This window comes from Sapajus apella, unplaced genomic scaffold (assembly GCF_009761245.1).
Source record: "Sapajus apella isolate SASKATOON/1434 unplaced genomic scaffold, GSC_monkey_1.0 scaffold53, whole genome shotgun sequence".
Taxonomy (NCBI): domain Eukaryota; kingdom Metazoa; phylum Chordata; class Mammalia; order Primates; family Cebidae; genus Sapajus; species Sapajus apella.
In genome coordinates, this window is record NW_022436993.1 from 2959697 (window position 1) to 2967821 (window position 8125).

The 8125-nt window shown below is 40.5% G+C and overlaps 1 long non-coding RNA gene across 1 annotated transcript; it reads right to left on the reverse strand.

Annotated features, from left to right (window-relative positions):
- Window positions 1–566: 566 nt before the first annotated feature.
- LOC116527244 lies at window positions 567–5749 on the reverse strand. Its single transcript, XR_004258451.1, has 3 exons — window positions 5347–5749; window positions 791–795; window positions 567–701 (listed from the first exon to the last, which is right to left on the reverse strand). It is a non-coding gene; the product is annotated as an uncharacterized LOC116527244 (long non-coding RNA).
- Between the last annotated feature and the right edge of the window lie 2376 nt (window positions 5750–8125).

Sequence of the window (8125 nt, forward strand, 5' to 3'; positions counted from 1 at the left end):
GTTGCCACAAGCCGAAGATCTACCAGAAACTAAGAGAGAGTGCTGGAGCAGACCCTCCCCTGCTGCCTTTAAAGGAGAGATGGGCCCATCTGGCACCTTGATTTTAGACTCTGGACTCTACAACTGTGAACAAACAAAAATCTGTTGTTTAAGCCAGCCAATTTGTGGTACTTCATTATGATAGTCCTAGCTAGCCAGTACCTTATTCAATTTAATTTATTTTATTGCATTTTTAGCTATTTCTTATTATTTTTAAATGGTTATTCTAGGTATTAACATATGCATTATTAACTTATCTCAGTCTATCTATAAAGCTACATGACATCACATAAAATGTGAATAACCTTCCAGCACTATAATTTCGTTTGCCACCTCCTGTACTTTGTACTATTGTTGCCATATATTTTATTTTTGTGTATTATATAAAACTTGTAATGTAATATTGTTATGTTTACTGTACATAGTTAGCTGTCTTTTAAGTAAGTTAAGAGAAGAAAAAGAGTCACATATATTCATCCACACATTTGCCATTCATAATACTCTTCATATTTTTTAATAGATGTGGATTTCCCTGAATAACTTATTTTAGCATTTCTTACAGTACTATTCTACTACCCTTACATTCTTTCAACTTTCATTTATTTGAAAATGCCTGCTCCCCCTTTGCCTTCCACCATGACTGGAAGCTTTCTGAGGCCTCCCTGAAAGCAAAAGCCTTCCCCAAAAGCACTGCTTCCTGTACAGCCTGCAGGACCATAAGCCAATTAAACCTCTTTTCGTTATAAAGTACCCAGCCTCCAGTATTTCCTTATAACAGAGGAGACTGATTCAGGGCCTACAATGAAAAAATCTGCTATGAACATTTACATATAAGTATTCGGATGGAAATATGTTTTTATTTACTTTGAGAGGGGAATGGCTGGTCCTATGATGGGAGAATGTTTAACATCATAAGAAACTGTCAGTGCTCTACAGTGGTAACACCACCTTATACTTCAGTCAACCAGATGTGAGGGTTTGAGTTGCTCCAGTCCTCACCAGCCGTTGACATGGTAAGCCTTTTTAATCTTAACTGTTGTAATAGGCTATCATAGAATAGTGGTAGGCATCTCATTTTGCCTACATTATAATTTCCCTAATGAACAATAATTTTCAAAGTCTTTTTACGTGTTTATTTGTGGGTGTGTAGACAAAAAGGGAAATAAATACTGCCATTTACTCAACTCCTCATCTCCCATCTCTGGTATTAGGGTGCCAGATATTCATGAATTTGAATATTTTTCCTCTCAGAATGAATATTTTGATTCCTGATATTTATTTAATTTTAATATTTTAAATATAAAACATTAAAAATATTTTTTATTTAATATTTTTAATTTTAATATTTTAAAAATATTTATTTTATTATTTTTTGAGACAGAGTCTTGTTCTGTCACCCAGGCTGGAGTGTAATGGCATAATCTTGGCTCATTGCAACCTCCACCTCCCAGGTTCGAGTGATTCTCCTGCCTCAGCCTCCTGAGTAGCTGGGATTACAGGCGTATGCCATCACACCCAGCTAATTTTTTTATTTTTAGTAAAGACAGTTTCACCATGTTGGCCAGGGTGGTCTCAAACTCCTAATCTTAGGTGATCCACCTGCCTCACCCTCCCAAAGTGCTGGGATTACAGATGTGAACTACTGCACCCAACCTATAACTATATTTAAATGTAATTATATATTTGTATACATTGTGTACATGTTAATGTATTTGTATCTGTGTATTTATATGTGTGTGTATATTTATCTGTCTATCTATCTGAAAGTTGTTCATAGTTTTTCATTACTTGGTTGTTTTTCATTCTTGCTCTCTGTTTTGTTTGTTTGGCTTATTGTTTGTTTGTTTGTTTTTTGCATTAATTCAGCCAGTTTTGTTTCAGGATTAACCCTTCTTACTGACCATTCCATGGTGGAATGGCTGGGTCCAGGTGCTCAAATCCTGTGGGGAGACTTCCAAATGCTCTCAATGGCCTGGCTTTGCCTTCCCCGGGGCATCCTCATTCTTAGGTGTATTGTCCTCATATTATGACAGCTGGTTACCAGCAGCTCCAGGCTCAGAAGCAACCAGTCTATTGTATTGTCTCTTTCCATATAGATTATTTTTTTTTAAGTTCAATCCTGGAAGCGAAGTACCTTGACCTAGTTCAGATCTCATGCTCATGACAGAATACAGGCACGGTGGCTCACGCCTAGAATCCCAGCACTTTGGGAGGCCAAGGCAGGAGTATCACCTGAGGTCAGGAGTTTGAGACCAGCCTGGCCAACATGGTGAAACCCCATCTCTATTAAAATTCAAAACTTGTCCAGGTGTAATGGCACATGCCTGTAATCCCAGCTACGGGGAGTCTGAGGCAGGGGAATCACTTGAACCGGGAGGTGAGGGCTGCCGTGAGCCAAGATCCCACCTCAACACCTGGACAGAGTATGGGCTGGTTGGTCTCTAAAGTAAAACTGAGGGGCACGTACCAAGGAATGCAGGCTGTATGGAAAACAGGTGAAAACTACAGGTGTTCATGACTTTTAGCTTTTTTTTCTTTTTAACAAAATATCTGGATTTCTTCTGAATAAGTAAACAAAATGAGGTCTGGCCATATTAAATAGCTCAGTCTCATTCTATTCTGATAGCTTCCTCAAAAAACAGCTTGTGTTTTATCTTTATTCTCCTTGCGTATAACACAATTACTAACCTACTGTAAGCATTCCCTATATTTGTTCAGTCAAAATACAGTCGTTCTTTAGTGTCTGTGGGGGATTGGTTCTGGGACCTCCCACGAATACCCAAATCCACAGATGCTCAAGTCCCTTAAATGCAAATTCTACACCATTATAAATGATGTCTTTTTCTGTTTTTATTTGCGGGTGTGTAGACAAAAGGGAAAATGTTATAGTGTTTGCACATAACCTACGCGTATCCTCCCATATCCTTTAAATCATCTCTAGATTACTTATAATACCTAACACAATGCAAATGCTATGTAAATAATGATTATGCTATATTGTTTAGGGAATAATGACAAGAAAAAAAGTCTGCATATAAACAGTACAGACAAATTTTTTCAAACATGTTTTGACCCTTGGTTGGTTGAATCCACGGATACAGGATGCACCCACATGGAGGAGGATCAACTGTTATCTCATTTAAAAAAAGCGACTAGACGTGGTGGCTTACACCTGTAGTCCCAGCACTTTGGGAGGCAGAGGTGGGTGGATCATTCAAGGTGAAGAGTTCAAGACCAACCTGGCCAACATGGTGAAACCTCTGTTAAAAATACAAAAATTAGCTGGGCATGGTGGTGCGCACCTGTAATCCTGGCTACTCTGGATGCTGAGGCAGGAGAATCACTTGAACCCGGGAGGTGGAGGTTGTAGCCGAGATGGTGCCACTGTACTCCAGCCTGAGCGACAGTGAGATGCCATCTCAAATAAAATTAAAAAAAAAAAAAAAAAATCTTTACTAGAATTGGCCACAAGATGTCCCCACAGCATTAAAAGATACTTTTTCTATCTAGACAGGCTTTTCATATTTCAATTGATTGTATGCCCATAAGAAATCAGTTATTAAAAGTTCAGAGTAGTAGACATCTTCAAACCAGAGTTCAAGTACCAAATGTTCATTTATCCTTTAAAGGTCCATATTAAACTACGGTTTTCCTAAATTGTGGGGATTCTTTGAGGACAACTTGAATTCCTTTTTGTTGTTTCTTTGTTTTTGTTTTTCTTTTTTGAGACAGAATCTCGCTTTAGTCACCCCAGCTGGAGTGCAATGGTGCGATCTTGGCTCACTGCAACCTTCACCTCCCGGGTTCAAGTGATTCTCCTGCCTCAGCCTCCCAAGTAGCTGGGATTACAGGTGCATGCCACCATGCTCGGCCATTTGTATTTTTAGTAGAGGCGGGTTTCACCATGTTGTCCAGGATTGTCTCGAATTCCTGACCACAGGTGATCCACCCACCTCTGCCTCCCAAAGTGCTGGGATTACAGGCGTGAGCTGCTATGCCCAGCCTTGAATTCTTAAGCGAGCAGAAAATGCTATTGCTGTCACATGGTGTTTACAGCATTATAACTGTTTGTAAAAGCTAATTAAAAGGAAAGAAGGGTGAAAGAAAAGTATTTCCATTCAAAGTTTACTGCAAGATAAGAGAGGAATATAAATATTGTATTTGTTTTGTTATAAACATGAACTCTGGAGACTACTGAGTGAGTCTAGACTGCATTATGGAGGCTTCCATCACATTTGCAAAACACATCTAAATTGGGGTTACTCTGAGATGCCAGCAAGGATTGGTTCTTTTCCCTGCAGGTACATCACAGACACTCAAATCATCACAGGCAGTCTAACTTCTTGCTTCAAGGATCCCTTAAGTGGAAAACATTCTGGAAATACCCTCTAAACATCATGCATATTTGAGTTGGTGGGGCAAAAACAGATAGGCTAGAAGGACTGAAAGGTTCTAGAGGCAAATGTTTTATAAAGACTTACAGGAGAAAAAGAACTTTGTTGTTGTTACCGTTGACTTAGAAAGTTTTCTTTTTAAAAAACTGCTTTTGATTTAATTACTGAGTAAGAGTATCATTACAGAAAATATAGTTATCCCCCCTTATCTGGGGGGAATATGTTCCAGGCACACTAGTAGATGCCTGAAACCATGAATAGTACTGAACCCCATATATACAACTATGGTATACTATGTATACTACTGTATGCTTTTCTCTTATGCATGCACACTTATGATAAAGTTTAACTTATAAATTAGGCACAATAAGAAATTAACAACCATAGCTAATAAAATAGAATGATTATAACAATGTACTGTAATAACACATATATGAACCTGTTGTCTCTCTCTGTTATCATATCTTATTGTACTGTACTTACCTATTTTTGGACTGCAGTTGACTGTGGGTAACAGAAACCATGAACAGTGAAACTGTGGATAGGAGAGGAGACTACTGTGTAGGTACATGTTGACTGAGTCTCTCTTTTAAAACGGACAGGATAAGTGATATGGTTTGGATCTGTGTCCTCACCAAATCTCATGTTGAATTGTAATCCCCAGTGTTGGAGGTGGGGCCTGGTAGGAGGGGATGGGATCATGAAGGTGAATTTCTCATGAATGCTTTAGTACCATCCCCTTGGTGCTATTCTCATGATGGTGAGTTCTCACCATATCTTGTTTACATGTCTGCAGCACCGTCCCCCCCTCGCCCCTGCTCCTGCCATGTAAGACATACATGCTTCCTTTTCACCTTCTGCCATGATCGCAGTTTCCAGCGGCCTCCCTCAGAAGCTGAGCAGATGCCAGCACCATGCTTCCTGAACAGCCTGTGGAACTGGGAGCCAATGAAACTTCTTTTCTTTATAAATCACCCAGTTTCAGATATTTCTTTATAGCAATGTGAGAACAAACTGATAGGGTGAGAGAGTTAAATGTTCTTCTTATTTTTTTTAATCCACTGACAAGCAGTGTCATGGATTGATATGTGTCCCCTGGTAAATTCCTATGTTGAGGTCCTAACTTCCAGTACCTCACATGATGACCTTTTTTGGAACTAGGGTCATTGCAGGTGTAATTGGTTAAGGTGAGGTCATATTGGAGTAGGGTGGGCTCTTAATCCAATATGACTGGTGTTCTTATGAAAAGGGGAAATTTGGACACAGACATGCACCCAGGGAGAATGCCATGGGAAGATGTATTATTCAGCCTCAAGCCAGGGAACTACCAGAAGCTAGGAGGGAGGTCTAAGAGAGATTCTTTCCTAACATCTTCAGAAGGAACCAACTCTGCCAATGCCTTGATCTCCAGGACTATGAGAGTGCATTTCTGCTGTTCAGCATAAGTTTGCAGTACTTTGTTATGGCAGCCCTAGCAAAGTAATGCAGGCAGCAATTGACTTAAGGAACTGGTTAATGTTCAAAATAAAACATAAACAGTATGTCGATCGATTATGTTGCTAGTTACCTATCTTTTAATTGATAGACATCCTCATTTGGTATTTAGCCATTAAGTAGCCATGATTTTAATTTAATATTTCCCTGGGAAGCATACATTATATAATTTTCTCTAGAGTCATAAGTAGATTTGAGTTTCCAACTCTACTAATTAATATAATTTTAGAATCATCCAGGATATCCACTCTTTTGATAGATGAGGAAATTAAGGTGGAGAGGTTTCAGGACAATGCTTATCTGTGTCAGAGTTTTCTGTCCTCTAGAAGTAAAATGGGGAAACTTTGCATATCTCCTTCATTTTGACTATTTGCCTCATAACCGAAGGTTAGAGTTTTTAGTCATGGAGGGAAACAGACATAGCCTGGGTACGTTTGAAATGTGAGTGACATGGTTTGGCTCTGCATCCCCAACCAAATCTCACCTTGAATTGTAGTAATCCCCATGTGTTATGAGAGAGACCAGGTGGGAGGTAATTGACTCATGGGGGCAGGATTTTCCCATGCTGTTCTTGTGATAGTGAATAAGTCTCAGGAGATCTGATGATTTTATAAAGGGGAGTTCCCCTGTACAAGCTCCCTCTTTCCTGCTGCCATGTATGACATCCCTTGCTCTTCCGCCATGATGGTGAGGCCTTCCCAGCCATGCGGAACTGTGCATCAATTAAACTTCTTTCATTGATACATTACCCAGTCTTGGGTATGTCTTTATTAGCAGTGTGAGAACAGACTAATACAGTGACTGCGCCATGAGTGCTATGACAAAGTATAGATGAAAGAAGATCCAGAAACCCTGGAACCAAGCTTTTATCCGTGACTCACCTGGAGGCAGCTCAGAGCTTCTTTACTGTCATCCGTCTCTCTGTGTTTGGTCTTTTTCCCTGATCTAAGAGTAGATTAAATTCTCTTTGAGTCAGGCATGGTGGCTCAAGCCTGTAATCCCAGCACTTTAGGAGGCTGAGGTGGGCGGATCACGAGGTCAAGATATCAAGACCATCCTGGCCAGTATGGTGAAACCCCATCTCTACTAAAACTACAAAAATTAGTTGGGCATGGTGGTGTGCGCCTGTAGTCCCAGCTACTCATGGGACTGAGGCAGGAGAATCGCTTGAACCTGGGAAGCGGAGGCTGCAGTGAGCTGAGACTGAACCACTGCATTCCAGCCCGGTGACAGAGTGAGACTCCATCTCAAAAAGCAAAAAACGCCCGCAACTCTTTTTGCCCAAGTTCCAGCCCCTCTCAAGTCTTCCCTTCCATGTATATGTTCATTCCACTCTCCTCTGCCTCTGCTCTGCTGCCTCCACCTTTTTGCTTTGCTCAGTCCTACGTTTGTTACCAATTGAATCGTGCCCTCCAAAATTCATACGTTGAAGTCCTAAACCCAGTCCCTCAGAATGTGACTGTATTTGGATAAGTTATTCAAAGAGGTAATCAAGGTAAAAGGAGACCACTAGGGTGGGCCCTGATCCCATATGACTGATGTCTTTAGAATAAGAGGTTAAGACACAGACACACTCAGAGGGAAGCCCGTGTGATGACAAAGGGAGAAGATGGCTATCCACAAGCCCCCGCGAGAGACCTCCGAAGGAAGGTACCTGCCCACAGCTTGATCTTAGACTTCTACTGTCTGAGAAAATTAATTTCTGTTGTTTTATGCGACTCAGCCTCTGGTACTTTGTTATGACCCCCCAAATGCATGAATACAACTTCCTTGAAGACCCAATCAGCTTTTGACAGACATATTATTTCCCACTCACTCAGGATGTAGCAGATATCAGACAATTTTTATTTTGACTCTTACAGACTTTATCCCCGGTTCCAAGCCACGGACCTTCAAAGTGCACTGTTGTTGGTAGAGGTAAATCATAAGAAAAACACAAGATTTCTCACACACACACACACACACACACGCACACTCACACACACACAATCTTCAATATAGCTGAGTTTGTTATTGGACTCTGTTTCCAGCTAACATGGAAGAAGTAATCATTGTAAGCTCAGTGCTTTTCATCTTTTCTGGAGTCTGGAGCTGGGCCTGGAGTCCCAAGTTCCTAAGCATCATCACCTGGTCCCTTCCCAACAGGTAATTAATTATGGCACCTTTTTATCACAGGAAATGTGATAAACCCACTTATT